General features: G+C 43.9%; 1 protein-coding gene across 1 annotated transcript in view; it reads left to right on the top strand.

Moving 5' to 3' along the window:
- The window catches only part of CNST (consortin, connexin sorting protein), a 65,260-nt gene that overhangs the window by 3,929 nt on the left and 42,994 nt on the right, over nucleotides 1–18,337 (top strand). The window lies entirely within an intron of this gene.

The following is an 18,337-nucleotide window of genomic DNA, read 5'->3' as shown; positions in this document are numbered from 1 at the left end:
GTCTGCATTTTAAGGTGGAGTTTCTAAGCAGTGTGCTAAGAAGGCAACTGTTCCTGGGGTTAGCCCAGCCCAGGGACATTGCTAGGGCGGTTCCCAGGCCCCCCTAAATTTCTGGGGAGCCCATCCCTAAATCCCACATGGGTCCACCTCCATAGATAGTGACCATGGCTTGTGATGTCACTAGCTCCTCCCTATGATGTCATTGGGTCCCAGTTCTTTTAATGACTTAGCAATGCCTCTGGCCCAGCCCCAGCCCCCCCCGGGAAATTGGAAAGTCTACGCCCTTGCCTGTCTCTGAAGACAGCTGAGAGTAGTGAGAAAGAAAAGCAGCCTGCTGCTTGGCAAATAGCAGGAGGGGGAAGGATAGGAAAAGAGGAGAATTAGCCATCGCCTCCATTGGAAGAAAGGAGCCAGCAGTAATAAAAGCATGACTAAGGAGGGATCACTGTCATATTCAGTATACTAGTCATTGGAGGAAAAAGCACAGATTTGAACACTTGCACATTAAACATTGTATAATCCCTTTTTTACAGCAATTACTACCACAATTACAAATGTAGTAAAATAGCTTTGTTACCTTAGAGGCAGATGCTGCAAATAAGTAACTTGGGTTTGACTCTCTAAAAATCTATGTTTTCTTAACTGGTTTTCTGGGTATATGTTTGTTTATATTCTCTCATCATAACTAGTCGAATCTGGTATGTTGTAGTGTGTGTCCTAGCTTGGGGCTTAGGCTGTCAGGAAGAGTACTCAGGATTTCATTTGCTTATTTCAGCTATTTGTATCCTCCTTTTGTCCCAAGAAAAATTCAGCTAAAATGGCTAATCAAAAAAGTTTAAAACAATCAAATAAGAGCCATGACTAAAACAGAACTGCTGCTATACATCATTCCTCTGAGTCCTCCTAAACAACTTTGTCTTACATCTGTTTCTGAAGGCCAGATTTATGGTGGTCTCCCTAGCACCCTCTGAGGGGGTGTTCCACAATGATCTCAGAACAGGAGTGGTCTCCACCTTACTTGGGTCCCGTTTCATTCCATTGTCCCTCAGCCACTTTCTCCTAGCCCACTGCCTGGTACCTGTGGTAGATGGCAGCTTCTAGAGTTGTATTTAAATAAATCTATTTGAATCAACGTTTTGATGACTCCCAACTTCAAAGATGTAGACTATCTCAAAGGTCTTACGTATTCATTGAAAAGTAGGGTAATAATGCTGAAGCCTGTGGAACCCCACAAATTGTTCCATGTTGTGGCTTCATCATCTCTGCAAATTTCTGATCAAAGGTTTTTAAAAGGCCTAAAGCATTTTAGTAACATCCTTTAATCACTACTTCAGTCTCCAGTTGCTGTGGTTGACCTTATCAAAGGCAACTAAAAGATCAAGCAGAACTGTAAAGGGAATCATTCCCTTTATTGGTCTGCAGGTAGAGATCATCAACCAGAGCAACCAGAGCTTTCTCTGTCCCATAACTAGGGTCAGGGGCAGATGGGTCATATAGGAACCTTGGAATTACTATAGCATCCCTTTAATCCCTTTCCTTAAGAAAGGTACATTAGAAAATGGCCTGTAATTGGCTAAGAGAGTTTCTGCAACAATGTGTGGATTATGGACCTCTTTCAGAGGCTTAGGGACTGATAGGAATGTGTTGATAATTTTCAGCAATATACAAGTGGTGGTTTTAGGATCCTGTTAATGTCACTTGGGTGCCAAGCCAACTATTCATAGAAAAAAGACCAGAAAGTACTTCAGACGCTTCTATCATATAATTGAGTACCGGCAGCTAGTTTGGATAGGGCACATACCAGTGAGCTAGATGGATGGGTGGTACAAGAGCAGGATATCTAGTCCATCTCTGGAACCCAACATAATATACACATGAAGCTGGAAACAGACTGCACAGAAATATGTTTCAAGAGAGAGTTGGGGGAGAATAACTACCATTTCCATCCCCCAGTGCAGGGTTGATGGACTGCAGGCACAGCTTGGGTTACTTGAGACATAATAACAGTGTCAGAATCATCCAGCCAGGTTTCATTCATGACATTTTTACCTCTGAAGAAATAAGCAGTGACTCACGAAAGCTCATCCCCTGCCACAAAGTTTATTAGCCTTTAAGTTGCTCCTGGACTCTTGATCTTTGCTGTTTTTACCTTTGGCATTCAGACTGCTCCATTAAAAACCACCACCACTTGACGGAAAGGTGGACATTAAAGTTCTACATCATTCACATTCTGCTTTTTCCCCAAAACATTAACAATTAGTGTCTGAGGTTTTATTTTAATATATTTTTAAGCATACTAAACTGAAGAATTTAATAACGGAAATATACCCAATTTATTTATGTTCAACGTTTATAAACTCTCTCCCATTAAAACGCACAAGTTAATTTATCCCCAGATTGAAACATATAATAATTCATTAAAAGTCAACTCTGTCTTAAGTATCAGACATAAGGTACAAATGGAACAAAAACAGCATTAAAATTGGTATTAAAGCTAGTGTGTGTATACCTTTCAGAATAGCAGCAGGTACAGGTGGGGATGGCTGAGGGAATGAACGTGACCAAACATGGGGGCAGATAACCAAGTTTTCACCTGACACATAAACCTTAATGACCTACAGACTGAAGAAACTACAGTTGGTGCGTTGCTATAGAGAAGATCCTGCTCCTTTCGTAGTAGTTTCCTGAAATGTATGTCACATCTTTCTGCATAAGCTGTCCGTTCCTCTATGGTATTCTTTCCACTTCTGTGAATAATGCAGTACAATAGTGAGGTTTAGCAGCTGGGTTCTACTCTTTGCTAAGCATCAGTAGGTCTAATTATTTACTTCATAGCATTCATTCATCTTTGCAAACCAATTAGGTGGGATTATTACCTGTAACTATAGGAAGAACATGAAAATGTATGTGCTGTGAAAACATGAGTAAGTCATGCATTGTATTTTTGTTTCCCAGTGTCTTGTGCGCCCTAATTAAACAACAAGTTCCTTAAATTATCGAACTGAGCTTTCAGGGTTGAGACATTAACCCAAGGCTGTAAAGCATGCAGCCCACGGGCCAGATCTGACTCTTCAGAGCTGGTATATGGCCCACGAGCAAGTGTTTGCATCTCCTGGCCATTACTGCAGCTGCGTCGCCAAAGCCTCTTTTCCTCCTTAGGAAAGTGAGGGGGAAGGAAAAAGAGACTGCATGTGCGCGCAGCAGAAAAAAGCTTCCTCCTGCTTCCTCCTCCGGGGCTGCTGCTGCAATGCCTAGGCTCTCTTCCTCCTTTAGGGAAGCGAGGGGGGAGGAAAAAGAAAGCACACATGCACGCAACAAAGAAAAGGCCCCTTCTGCTTCCTCCTCTGGGGCTGCTGCTGCAATGCCTAGGCTCTCTTCCTTCTTTAGGGAGGAAGCAAGGGGGGAGGGAAAAGAGAGTGCATGTGCGCACACAGAGAAAAGCTCCCTCCTGCTTCCTCCTCGGGGGCTGCTGCTGCATTGCCTAGCCTATCTTCCCTCATTTGGAGAGGGAGTCCCATGGCACCTTCAAGACCAACAAAGTTTTATTCCAGGTATAAACTTTCCTATGCATGCATACTGAGAGGAGGAGGGGAGGAAAGAGAGAGAGAGAGAGATTCTTCTGACAAGCCTGCTCTTGATCTCACACACACACACACACACACACTAGTGTTAGAAAAGGAAGGGGGCAGAAAGGAGATGCATCTGGAATAATGGGAATTAAGGGGAAATTATTTTGGTCTTATTCTGAAAAGTTTTTTGTTTTTTTTTAAGATTAGGTTTTTCTTTGCCTATCTGGGATTTTCTTTCAGAAAGACCCTGGTTAGGAATTACAACAGTTGGATTAGATTCCATGGTTTAATTACTGGAGGTAGATGGCTAAGTATTTAAAATACATTTATAGTTCCACATATTCCAGTTCAACACATGGTCTCTCTCCTCTCCCACCTCACTGGATGCCTTTCTTCACATTAACCCCCCTGCTTTTTAAACTTTTTATTATCATCACTAGCAGTGAGTGGATTTTGTTCAGTCTGAAAGCAACACATTATTTCACTTGGAGAGATCCCCCTTTCCAGTTCTAACAGATGAAAAAAAAAACCTAATAGTACAGCTTGCAATCTTTATTAGTGGAAGGGAGCAAGAGTCTAGTACATAAGAACAAAAGAGACACCAATGTTGGATCAGGCCAAAGGCCCATCCAGTCCAACACTCTGTGTCACACAGTGGCCAGAAATACCAGGTGCCATCAGGAGGCTCATCAGTGGGGCCAGGACATTAGAAGCACCCCCTCAAGCACCTTAATGACTAACAAAATTTGTGGCAGGGCATGAGCTTTCATGAGTCACTGCTCACTCCAGATACAGCTAGAATGTGAGTCCATTTGTCATATCTTGGAGAGTGAAGTGATTTCAGATGCCAAATAACAACAGCAGCTATTGGTAATGAGATAAGAAACCTAGGTTTCAATTCTGCCTGGGAGGATGCATTGAGCTTCATTATCAGTTGCAGTTCATGAGTCTCTCTTTCTAATCTTCCTTTGAAATTCCTTTGTAGGAGAACTACTATTCTTAGGGTGCGATCACATGCACAATTAGCCACGCCATAGGCCCGAATGCCGGGCAGATTTAAAGGGCGTGATCAGACACAAACATCTGGGAAGTGCCCCGCACCTTTCAGCAACCCATTTTGCTCCGCCGCAGAAGCAGAGTAAAAAGACACCAGGGAAAGTCCGGTAGCAAATGGGTTGCTATGGGCCATGGACGGACTTTCCCCTGTCTGATCGCTCCCGCGCACTCTCATGGCATCGGGATGGCCTGATCAGGTCATCCTGACTCCGTGCCATTGTTTCTCCCCCCCCCTTCTTGGTATGCGCATCATTGCACACTCCATAGGGAGCCCTCCGTGCTGAGATGCGATTAATCAATTCCCTGTTTAAGCAAATTAGAAGCAAACAGCAAAAAACCACACCCGACTCACCCGTGGTTGCGTCTGATCAGACAGTGGCGGGCTGCCCCCGCAGCTTCAAAGGACTATGTGATCGCACAACTGCGGATCAAATTCCTCTGGAGGGAGTAGCCTTGCTTCCCCCCTGGTTTATCTTGCGCGTGTGACCGCCACCTTAGGTCAGCAACTTAATGCCCTGGAAGGTTAAAATGTCCCCCTGTTGGTTTTTGAATGTTGTAGTTTCTTATAGCTGTAGAAAGAGTAAGTCCAGTAGCAAAATTTGTGGCAAGGTATGAGCTTTTGTGAGTCAGTGCTCACTTCTTCAGAGTTATTATGTCCATTTATTCTTTGCATCCTTCTGGACTGAATCCTCCTGGACCAAACTGAGACATAGGTTCCCTATTTCATTACCAGTGATGGTATCTCCACACCTACTATCTTTCTGCATATCACACCTAATCCAATGAAGCCTACTGCCATTTGGCATCTGAAAGCATCTTTATAAAGTTTAAATCTCTGGTACCTCATGTTGCATTTTATGGCAGACATGGTCCGTCCCAGCAAAGTGATAAAAATGTGAGATCTGGCCCTCATAACGAATGAGTTCAACACCTCTGCATTAAACTGTTATTTTTTTCTATCTCTAATGCTCGGGGGGGCAACTGAAACATGGTTTATGGGGTTTCTGTTTTCCTATATTTAAAAAAAAGAAATGTAGGTGTCTGCTGCAGAAGAAGTAAAGTTATCTCCTAACTTGTAGTTTGATATGCAAGACATTTATTGTGTAGTTACATTTGTTTAACCTGCTAAAATATCCCAATATTTATTCTGGGTCAGCTGGGAAAAAACTTACAGTGTGAAAATGAACTGTAGAAAGTTGTTGCCTAATTTAATAACACTTGGAAAAACCCAGTACTTTTTGTGCACTGAATAAACATTTACCAGAAGCATTTCGGTTCTGTTAGTTGAAGCCGGAGGAGGCCAAGGGTATATGAGACTGCTGAGGTCTTGACCACCATGTACTGATTGCTAAGCTTTAGGACTAATTGACCCGGAACCTGTTAATTTGGACATGAATACAGCTCAGGCAGGGGATATTTTTCTCTCTCTTAAGGGGTTAGTGGGCTTCGTTTGTTTTTTTTGCGAATGAATGCATCTCCTGAGCCTAATATCACCCCTGGCCCCGCCTCAGTTTCAAGATACTAAAATTTTATAGGGGCTCTGCCCCATCACAGCTGCAGGGGGCATGGTATAATCTCTTAGGATTTCAGGAAGAATGCATTTCTATACATTTTAATCCCCTCACAACTCTTGGGTTCAAGGCTATTAGAGCCTTTAGGACTGTATACCATTCTGGACTAGTGGGGAAGGGGTCAGGGTCAGGGGATGTGCCTCCTAAAGTATACATCTTCCCGAAATTATGTATGGGTTCAGTCAAGCTAATCCCCCACCCCATCCGCCCTCCTCATTTCAATGTCCTTCTCTTCAGCTGACAGTTAAGAGCCCAAAACATTCTGTGCCTTCTGGAAGGCAGTGGGCATGCACCATTTTGATGTGGCCACTCTTGTATGGGGCAGGGTTTTTTTCTTTCATAACTTGCAAATGAATGTTTTTCTGTACACTTGAGAAATTCCCCAAGTATACAAAAAACCCTAATTGTCTTTGGGTTTCACTGCCACGTTGATAGTGAACATACCAGGTTTATTAGGTATATAAAATATGTTGTTTGCTAGACATATTAGCAGCTTTTTTGCTGCCTTGGCCATCTCATGACTTTTATTTGCATGTCCTAAATGATTCATCAGACAGCAAGCAACCCAGTTGGGAAAACTACTGGCATAAAGTTCATGACCTTCCTGTAATAAATGCATTACTATCTGCAGGGCTAATAAACAGTATGTCACACCATTACACAAAAAGGTAGGTCAGGTTTGTTTTGAGTTATGTAAGCATGTTAAGGCAGGGCAGTGTTTGCACAGTATAAATTAGCCAGACATTGAAGTGGGAAGGACTTTTCTATAGTGTCTTGTGATATTGATAAAGGAAAATTAAAACAATCTAAATTAAAACAATCTAGGGCATCATATGGTTGAATAATCGGCCCTGTAGACTATGCTGCGGTGGACAACTCATTTGGCAGAGTTTCTACATGTCTAATCACTAAACACATCTCCACATCACAGGGGAGGCCCAGATCTAATGGTTGTCCAACACCTCATCCAAATCAATATCTGCATGGAACCCTGTCTGTATCATTGTGTATGCCGCAGTGCTCCAGAAAGCAAGGCCCTGATACATGCACAAAGTTTAGACCATAAAGCTCTTTAGAGACATCTGTCTTATGTACAGATGCCTGGAATGGGTTCAGCTGGTACAATCCCTCTTCTGGCTACAAGCAAAGAGTGTACATGCATGAAACTGTCATGCTATTATATTGAATATATAAAAATATTCATATTGGAAGCACTTGTAGATGCCAGATTTGGTCAGTGTCATTCCCATTCACTGTAAGGCATATCAGGCATGGTTGCTTCTGCTTTACAACAGGCTAAATACGATCTCTGAAAGCACTCGTCAGATCTGAGTGTCTTAAAAATGCATTCTTCCAACTAAGCAAAATATAGAGTTCTAATATACGGCGGCTCAAGTGGTTAAGACGCTGAACTGCAGGCTGTGGAAGATCGGTAGTTCAGCAGTTCGAGACCCGGGTGCCGCATGACGGAGTGAGCTCCTGTCTCTAGTTCCAGCTCCTGCCAACCTAGCAGTTCGAAAGCAGGAAATTGCAAGTAGATAAATAGGTACCACTTCAGTGGGAAGGTAACAGCGTTCCGTGCACCTTGGTGTTTAGTCAGGCCGGCCACATGACCACGTAAATGTCTTCAGACAGCGTTGGCTCTTCAGCTTTGAAACGGAGATTAGCGCCGCAACCCTAGAGTCGGATTCGACTGGCTTTCGAGCAAGGGAACCTTTACCTTTAATCAGGGGTTGTTTCGTAGAAAAAGAGCTAGGGGAACTCATTAGCATAACTCATTAGCATATGCCACACCCCCTGACATCGCCAGAAGTGTCATAAGGCCACACCCCCTGACATCGCCAGAAGTGTGTCATAAGGCCACACACCCCGCCCCCAACGGTCCCGGCCGCCGGTGGCGGCCTTGCAGCTCCACTGCCGAGCCCCATGAGGGGCCCGGCGGTGGACCTGCAAGGCTGGCGGGAGTGCAAGGAAGCCCTGCGAAGGCCCTCCCTGGCCCCAGGCAGGCAGGGGTGGGGAGAGGCAGGGAGGAAGCAACTTACCCTCACTTTTCTCCTGCCTCCTCCTGGCTGAATGAGGGCCGGAAGTGGGGCGGCCGGAAGCAGGGGGCGGGGCTTCGTCATGTTCCCTGCCCCCCGTACCTCACCCAGGGGAACTGCGATCCCCCGCGATCCCCCCGAAATGACCTCTGCCTTTAATATACAAAGAGTACAGATTAAACCTAAAAAACCAATAGTTTTTCATTTCACATGATAGATAATACATATCCTGCCACTAGCAATTCTAGATACTACAAAATATTTAAATGTTTCTAGTGATGCATGATGTGACATCTTCATAGGTAGGATTGGGTTTTTAATATCTAAAAAGTAAGTGTTTTCCAAAAATGTTTTTAAAAAGCTCTTTTCTCCCCACCCTGGCATCTCAAGTTTTCTTAGTGAATATGGAAGTATCTGGCTGAGCCAAATATTTATGAGTTCTGTTTTAAGATGTGTTTGCTCAGTGAAGGAGAACCATTTGTTGAACAGCTAGACAAAATACATTCATAAAATGTGTTTTGCTTTCAAGCTCTGAGAACTAATTACTTAGTGAAAAAGAGAACCTCTCTCAAGTGATATTTCAAAACGTTTTCTGTTTCGTTCACATCCTGGACTTGGTCACTGTACAAAAGCCCCTAAAGAGTTCCCTGCAAGACTTGTGTTTCATGATATAGCCCACTAGGTGAAGCTCAGAGAAGCATCCAAGCCTTATGAGCGAGAGAGCTATGCAGTCACTAAGGCTGCGTTCACACGGGCAATTTGATCCGTTCCCCTTTGTGTTCCCTTTTGGATTTAAAGTGCATGATCAGACAGCAACATCTGTCTGTTGTGCCTGAGTCCCCCCTCCCCTTGCCCCGTGTGTTTTTGATACCTGATAAAGTCTGGTCCTGTTGGTCTGAGCCGCTTCAAAAATGGATTTCCTATAGTCTAGTCACTCTGTTGCGCAGTCAGGCAGGTCTCACTGAGCTCTTGCTTTCTGGCCGCCACCCCCACCCCCCCAGTTAGCGAGGATTGCATGACTGTATATATGCACCTCTCCCCCCCGGGGGGGAGCTGCTCAAAACCTCATTTTCTTTTGAAAAACTCTTAAAGAAAGACACCCCTTTTTCTGCAGCTTTTTAATATTGTTTGGGGAAGGGGTAAACGGAAAAGATTAGAGGGAGGATGGTAGTGGACTCCATTTCCCAGCAGTCTCTTCAGCACTTGTGCTATTGCTCTGTGGACTTCATTTTAACAGAAAATGGCCGACAGCCCCATGAACTCCATATCCCAGCATGCTGAGTGCTTCTGGGCATGCTCCTAAGGGCAAACTTCTAAAAAAATGGCTGATGGGCTGACTTCCTGCTTTCTGCCTTCTGGTCATGCAAGGAGGGATAAAACAGCACTGAAGCGTGCTAAAACGGGTGAGTCTGGTCAGGATTCTCTGCCTCCTGACCAAGCGTGAGGAACCTGCAGATCCTGATTGCACTATGGCTCAACCAAAGTTCCTTTATTTAAGCCCACACAAGTGATTATAATTTGGCTCTTGACATCTGTTAGTGATGCGGGGGGGGGGGGGGGGGTTGAGGGTTTAACACAGAGTATATAAAGGGGCACTGCATAAGTTTTAGTTCAGCTGGGCCCTTGAGTTACTTAAATCATTTCCACACTGTCATTTTTATCACTCATTTGTCCCTATTGCTTTGGGGGGGGGGGCTTTCCACATGTGTTTTGCTCCCTCTGGGACTACTAGAGAGCAAAAAACATTGGGGGGGGGGGAACCCTGAAGCAATAGGGACGAACAAGTGACAAAAATGACAGTCCTGCAGTAGCCACAGTTTCAGAGACCATCGAGACTGATGGATCCAGTTGGTTTCCAGAATGCTCTACAGGACCCAATGCCCCCTGGTGACTGGTTGGATGAACTGTTAGAAGACTGGCATAGCTGTCTTTCTGAAGCCATTGACAGAATCACCCCCCAGTGCCCTCTTTGCTCCCACACCAAATTAGCACCCTGATATACCTTGGAGTTTCAGAGGATGAAATGGGAGCTTTGATGGCTAGAGTGAGTTTGGTATGAATCCACAAGGGTTAAGCTGACACTGAAAATAATACAGGTACAAAATTTATTCAGGTGTACACATTTTTTAAAAACTTAGACCCATTAAAAATATTCACATTCAGACATAAAAAACTTCTCAACACTCATACATAGATGGGTTAGTGCTGTGCAACTGAACCAAATGCGTTTCGGCCCCTAGGGGCCTTCCTCAGTGGTCACAATCCAAAATACAAACTTGACATATATTCAAAAAAAATTTTTTTTCATTTAGAGAGGCAAGATTAACTTCAACTATTTCCTGTTTTCTGCTTTCTGTGATGGGAGTCGCCCAAGGCTCAGTTTCTTTCCTGCCTCAGTAGGGAGAGCAGCTAGAAGTAGGCTTTGCCTAACTTTCACTTTTGTTCTCTATTCTAGTTCACTATTTCCTATACTTTTACTCTCATTCTTTTTCTTACTATTAATCCATTCTATTCAACTTCTCATCTCTCAAATAATAATAATAATTTTTTTAAAAAATCTTGGCTTTACTCTTTCTTTGCCTCTTCTGAACGATCGACCCGCTCTCCGACGGCTACAGCCACCTCTAAAAGCGGCAATGGTGCTCCGGGAAGACAGCGACGGCTTTCTTTTGTCCTGTGAGAGAGAGAGCAGTGCGGAAGAGAGCCGCGGAGGTGAAAGCCCCCAAATCGACGGGGGACAGCAACGCGAAACGCAACAAAAACTCCCATAGCCACGAACACTCGGAGCTCGCGCAAACAGCGATGCCGGCCATTTTGGACGCCAGGAACAGCCAGCAGGACCTAACCCCAGACAGGGAGCAACCTGGGAATTCTGGTCATAGCAGGTCCGACCATGCAGCAGGTGATTCCGCCAATGCTGCCCAAGGGGAAGAAGAAGACGGCACCTCACAGAGTGGTAATGTAGGTGGCTCCAAATCTGCTCTCCTGTCCCCCAGAGCGATGGCCTTTTTTCAGGAGGGCCATGAGGGAAGAAATATCCAATTTTTGTAAATTGGGGGGCTGCTCTACCCGTTCCAGATCTTCCTCCTCCTCTCCCTCCCCCTCTCCTCATAGGCATAAGAAAGGGAGGACCTGTCCCACCAAGGCAGCCCAGAAAGGCTTTCCCAGAGACTCTTATCTCCCTGATTTCCAGCAGGGGAGGGGGAAAGATGCCTCTATTGTATTTAGTGAAAAGGAGGAGGGGGAGTTCTCTTCACACAAAGAGGAAGAGGAAAAGGCTCCTGTTGCTTCTGAGCAGTCCTTTAGGTTCTTTAAAACCAAGGACCTCCATTATTTGCTCTCTAAGACTGTCTCTGCTCTTAAGATTCAAAATCTACAAAAGGCAGGGATCAAGCGTCCTGATGATCACAAGCAACAAGAGGGGTCAGAGATTACTGATGAATTCTTTCCCCAGATGACATATCAGAGAAAGCCTTTCTCTTTCCCAACTTTTATATGCGAAAGGTTAAAGCAGAGTGGGAAAAACCACTGTCCAGCAAGTCCATTCCAGGTCTTGTTAAGAGATTGTACCCTGTAACTTCATCCACTTCAGATCTCTTGCAGATCCCAGTGATAGATGCTCCAGTAGCTGCCTTACAATCATCTGGGTTGCTCTCAGAGGACAGTCATGGCAACCTGCAAAATAGTCTGGATAAGAGGTTTGACTTTGCCTTAAGGCATCCTCAGCTGCATCTACAGTGTCAAGGGCGTCCATTGTCTGGATGCAAAAATTAATCCAGTTGCTACCCGAAAATAACAGTAGACTGCTTGAGGGCGCCAACAGAGTTCTAAAAACAATCTCCTTTACTGCTGATGCCACCTTGGACACTATGGTGTTGACCTCTAGAGCCATGGCTTCAGCCGCTGCTGCCAGGCGTCTGGTCTGGCTGCGTTCCTGGCCGGCAATCTACCAGTCCAAAGTGATTGTCTCAGCGTAACCATTCCAGGGGGCAAGCTATTTGGTTAACCACTGGAAAAGATATTAGTGGAAACCTGCGATAAAAAGAAGGCTCTACCCAAGTATGTGCACCTTGGAGACAAGAGGACGACTACTTTTTCTTCATCTTCTTCCTTTCGCCCGTACCAGGCCACATCCAGACCACGTCAGGATAACAGAAGACCTTCTTGGGGCAACAACAGTAAGCAGTCCTTTCATCGCAGGGGCTTCAACAACAGGTTCCCGAGAGCATACGGTAACAGAGAAGACAGAGGGGAGAGAGATTCTAAGGCCCCGAAGGTGTGACTATCTGATTCCTCCGGTGGGGGGACACTTGCTCCTATTTCATCAAGCGTAGCTCGACTCCCACCCAGATGCCTGGACAAAAGACATCATCAAAGAAAGTTACAGAATCGAATTCCACTCAATACCACCTCAGCGCTTTCTGACTTCTCCCACACACAAAAACCCAGTCAAAAGGGACAGAACCAAAGCCGCAATAAACCATCTTCTGGAAATACAGGCCATAAAACCTGTTCCAGAAAGCGAGCAAATGGAAGGCATGTATTCCATCTTTTTTACAGTCCCCAAAAAGAACGGGGATTGTAGGGCCATTTTAGATTTAAAGTTCTTAAACAGATACGTAGAGACAAAACACTTTCGTATGGAGACTCTTTGGTCCATAGCGGAATCATTACAACCGAAGGAATTTATCTCTTCCACAGACTTGACGGAAGCATATGTACATGTTCTGATCTTTCCTCGTCATCGCAGATTCCTACAGTTCTGCGTAGGCAGGGATTACTTTCAGTTCAGAGCCCTGCCCTTTGGCCTCTCCTCCGCCCCTCATGTATTCACTGTTCATGTGATTGTCTGTCTTCGAGAGCAAGCAATTCATATCCATCCATATTTGGATGACGTGTTCATCCGTTCTCCGTCCAAAGTCCATTCCCAACAGGACACTGCCATGACAATCCAATGTCTAAGAGACTTCAGTTTCTAGTGATCTTGCAGAAGAGTTCTCTATCCCATCATCTGGAACATCTGGGAGTAGTGATGGACACCCGAGCTACAAGTCTTTTCCTCCCAAACAAGAAGGCAAGGAAGATACAGGACATGGCCAGACAAATCATACCGGCACGGTCCTCATCACTCTCCATTCTTACCAAGATGATGGGACTGATGGTGGCAGCCTTCGACACTCTTCAGTGGGGCCGCTTCCACTCCAAGCAACTACAGCTTTCAGAACGCCATTGTGCTCAAGATGGATCTATCTTTGAAGGTGCCTCTTCAAGTAAAAGCGAGCCTCCGATAGTGGACAGTCCTAAGAAACCTGACACAGGGCAAGACATTCTGGATCCAGGACCGGATACAGATCTTCACGGATGCCAGCCTATTGGGCTGGGGAGCCATGTTGTCACACAGACCAGTACAGGAAACATGGTCTGAGACCGAGAAACTCCTACCTATCAATTTCTTGGAGTTTTGAGCCATACAGCTAGCTCTCATTCACTTTGCCCCTCAGATCAAAGGGCTCCATGTCCTAATACGAATGGACAATATTGCCGCAAAGGCATACCTCAACAAACAGGGGGGCTCCAGATCCCCGGCCCTGCACAGGGAGGTGATACATCTATTGATCTGGATGGAAGGCAACCTGGCTTCGATCAGGGCGGAACATGTACAAGAAGTCGTCAGTCTTCAAGCAGACTGGTTGAGCCATCAGACCATCCAGGAAGGCAAGTGGTCCTTTCACAAGAGACTCTTCCACATGATCACATTGGTGATGGAAATACCACAAGTGGACCTTTTCGCCACCCCACAAAATAGCCAACTGAGACGTTTTTTCACCAGATACTTCCACCCAAAGGTGGAAAGCACGGATGCTCTTCTCTCTCCTTGGTCCAAGGGACTGCTTTACGCATTCCCCCCAATTCCAATTTTACCCAAGCTTCTTTGAAAAATACAACTCCTGAGGGCAGAAGTCATTGTGGTGGCGCCATAGTAGCTATGTTGTCCATGGTTCATGTCGCTCTGGGAGATGGCGGTGTCCCCTCACCTCACACTACCAGTCTCAGAGGACATGCTACTTCAGGGACCAATCTGGCACCCCAACCCGGGTTGGTTTTGCTTGACCTCCTGGAAGTTGAGAGGGACCGATTTGCAAAACTAGGATACAGGGACTCTGTCATTGACACAATAATGGCATCAAGAAAGTCTTCTACCTCGAGGATCTACAATGACACTTGGAAAGCCTTTTTTGAGTTGGGCTAGACGGAAGATGGTAGATCCGCTACACCCAAGTCTCGGCTCACTCCTAGAGTTCCTACAGGACGGCAGGGCAAGCGGTCTCAAGGCACCCACTCTCAAAAGATAGGTGGCAGCTCCAGCTTCAGTTCTACCACATATCCAAGGTGTGATGGTGTTTCAACATCCCCACATTGTTCAATTTCTCCAGGGAGCTTCTCTCAAGGATCCACCACAAATCCACAGGTTTCCAACTTGGAGACTTAACACAGTTCTTTCAGCCCTCACCAAGCATCCCTTTGAGCCATTGAGGGATGTTCCGATTAAGTTTCTACGGATGAAAACCTTATTCTTAGTAGCCATTACCTTAGCCAGAAGAATCTCAGAACTGGGTGCGCTTTCCATTCAGTCTGAACTTTGTACATTCCATGAGGATAAGGTGGTATTGAGAACAGATCCAACCTTCTGCCCAAAGGTCAGTTCCAGATTTTATAGGTCACAAGAGATCCGCCTTCCATCCTTTGTGCTGCACCCTTCTCACCCAAGAGAAAAGGCTTGGCATACCCTGGACCAGGGCTCCCTCTAAGCTGTGGAGTCTAGTGAGCAAAAATTCTACTTTGTGAGCTACTGGCATTAAAGTTGTGAGTGAGCGATAGGGCTACTGCATAAATTAGTTTGCTCTGGAGCCATCCTTTCTGAGCTAAGACAAAAATGTGTGAGCCGGAGGCTAAAAAACTGTGAGCTAGCTCATACTAACTCATCTTAGAGGGAACACTGCCCTGAACGTGCGTAGGGCACTTAAATGTTATATTCTTAGTACAGCTTCATTCAGAAAAACAGAGGCTATGTTTGTCAATATTTCACCCACACACACGGGCAGGAAGATGTCATAAGTAGTACCATTAGATCGTACATTGCAGAGGCTTACAAGAGTCTGAACCAACAAGTCCCGGACGGGATCATTGCCCATTCTCTATGCAGTGCAGCAACTAATGCAGCTTTCTCCAGTAGAGCGTCGGTGGAGGAAGTGTGTAAGGCAGCTACATGGTCTTCCTTGTCCACATTCATTAGACACTATAAGATTAATGTCTTCGACTCTGCCAACGCAGCATTTGGGAGATGGGTGTTACAATATGTCCTGTCTCTTGATGACGACCTTCCCTCCCAAATTTAAGGGACACTGCTATTGGAGGTCCCACAAGATGGCCTCCACCTCAGAGGGAGAACGACCATTGTTTACTCACCGTGAAGGGTCTGTCTCCTTTGAGGCTTGGAGGACATCTTGGCCCTCCCAGGTCGTCATACTACTATTTTCTGTGTACATATCTCTTCTGTTCTATCTCTGAGTCTGAGCTCAATTTCGAGTTTGCATATTGTTGCTTATACTGTTTGAGTTTTTTATTCAGTGTTACTGAAGTTGGATTGCTTTAGGAGTCCCAAAACTGAGCCTAGGGCGACTCCCATCACAGGAAACAGGAAATAGTTGAAGTTAATCCTGCCTCCCTAAGTGATGGATGGGAATCACCCACAAGATGTCCTCCAGGCCTCGGAGGAGAAGGACCCTTCACAGTGATTAGCCAATGGTCGTTCTCCAGTATGTTTCTTAACACTCATGCTCTCCAGTGTTTTTCTGGTTACAAACATCTTAACCAGTGTTGTTTGTTTTCAACCAGACTATGAAAAAGCCATCCTGGAGGTTAACTTGGAATAGATGCTGTTCCCACAAGGGAAATTACCTTGTGGAAATTTAGCTCCTGTTAGCCTGCAGCATTTTGATAATAATTTATTTATAGATTTTAAATGCTTACAACCCACTTTTCTATTGTCTGAATAGGGACTGGAAGTGTGTGTTCTACAAGCCATCTACTTCTTAATATTCTGTCCACTTCTTTATAAGTAAGCAGGCTTCTCCTCAGATCCTGATGTAGTTCCCAACAAATGCCAATACCAGTGAATGCTCTTCTGTAAAGATTCGTTGGTATGATTAAATGTTAAATTGCCCATAAGGCTCTTGACTGGGACACTAAAATAGATGAGGGTCGTTCTGGTGTTTTGCTGTAAATTTTGCTAATGTAATAACATCCACAGGATTTCCTCTGGTTCAGTTGAGCTAAAATCCTCCAAGTTATAAATAATAATTGGAGAAATTTTCCCTCTGGCAAAGAAATCATGTGTGTAGATTTTCTCTATAATATTAATAATTTGAACTATTTTATACATTGACTTTTTGTTGACAATGATACTGGTAGTGGCTCAGGTCACTGTTAAGTGTTGATGAACTCTGAGTTTTAGCCAGTATTCCTGGGAATTGTCTTAGCCTAAGCTGTTTTGATTCACACAAGACTGACTTTGGAGAAAATGGTTGCAGAAATTTGTCTGGTTTGCATCAACATTGCTATAAAAATGAAATACACTTCCTAGAAACAAATAAGTTTTATTTTTCATTCTAAGTGTGTGTTAAAATGCAAATTTAATTTGTAAAACCACATAATAATGAACTTTCAGTTAGTGTACTTGTTTCGGAATATGTAAGAGAGGTTTTGAGGCATGACAGCACTTTGAAACAAAGGCTTCCGGAAGGCAAGAATGGCATTTGGACATGGCAGAATTGTAGCAAAGGTTACACACTGCCATAAATAGAAGGCTCTTCTTTTGAAGATAATCTTTTTATTCCATCTCTAAATATAACTATGATTTATTGAACTAAACTCTAGCTGTTGTCACTTTTGGCCCTGGAATAGCATTGATCAAGCTGAACTAGTATTTGCATAACAGTCTCAAAATACTTAGAGCTGATTCAGATGAAGAGTGCAGCAAACTTACTTTGGTACAAAATGGAGAGCGCTTTTTAAATTTTATTTCAACAGGATAATTACTGGTTATATTGACCAGATCTGTCACAAGTGAACAAAGTCAGTTGACATAACTGCTTTATCTAGTAAAACAAAGATGTAAATATAATAAAATATTTGAATAGATGTATCTGTTACATAAGCAAAACCACTAAGTATTGTTATAACACAATTTTTCATAATAAAGTTTAGCTGCATAGGGAGGAAACTGTGGTAGTGTTTGCATTATTTTTAAATTGTATATGTAAGGTTTAGTTTGGCTTTGCTGTTGCTTAAATCAACATTTAACTTGAGATATAGCAATAAGGGAGCCACATATCCTGGAAACTGGAGCTACAGGTAGGGTTTTCCATTCCCTTTAAGTGCAGTGAAATTTTATCTGCTACCATAATATTCCATATTCTGTTGTACCGTGCTTGAATAGATGGAAGACTTTTTTGCTATTTGAATTTTACAAGCCATTTCCCAAATACTGTCTTGTGTAGAACTTCTAGCACATTTCTCTTAATGTGTGGAGAAGTAAAAGGTAGATTTATTCAGATAAAGGACCAAAATATGGAGTCTGTTGGTTCGTGGAACTCTTTTTCCCATTTGTGGGTATAATCAGGAGTTCAATACCAAAACTGTATTCCTGAAGTTTTGTAAATAAAGAAAATAGCTTTGGTAAGGTATACGAAGAGGTGCATTTCTCAAACTGTGTGTGTTCTTGTAAATTGCCATTTAATGCCTGGGGTGTTTATACAATGTTGAACCTGGAGTTATTGAAACCAAGAAATTTTAAGGCCCTAATCTTCCATCCATAACCAACAATGGTGTAATGTACAAACTGCATACTTATTTTCTTTATAAAGCCCAAGGAATATATAATTGGTGTTGCTTTACCCTGTTCAGTGATATATCATAACTTTTCTATTTTAATACCAGTTACACGGAAAGGGAGAAGGAAATAAGGAGTGCCTGAACGTTGCAAGTAGTTTTCAAGTAGCTTAAGTGCCTGAAAGTTGCAAAAAGCTTGGGTATTCTTACA

Source organism: Gekko japonicus, unplaced genomic scaffold (assembly GCF_001447785.1).
Source record: "Gekko japonicus isolate JY-2015 unplaced genomic scaffold, Gekko_japonicus_V1.1 scaffold897, whole genome shotgun sequence".
Classification (NCBI taxonomy): domain Eukaryota; kingdom Metazoa; phylum Chordata; class Lepidosauria; order Squamata; family Gekkonidae; genus Gekko; species Gekko japonicus.
This window is presented reverse-complemented; position numbering and strand designations above follow the sequence as displayed.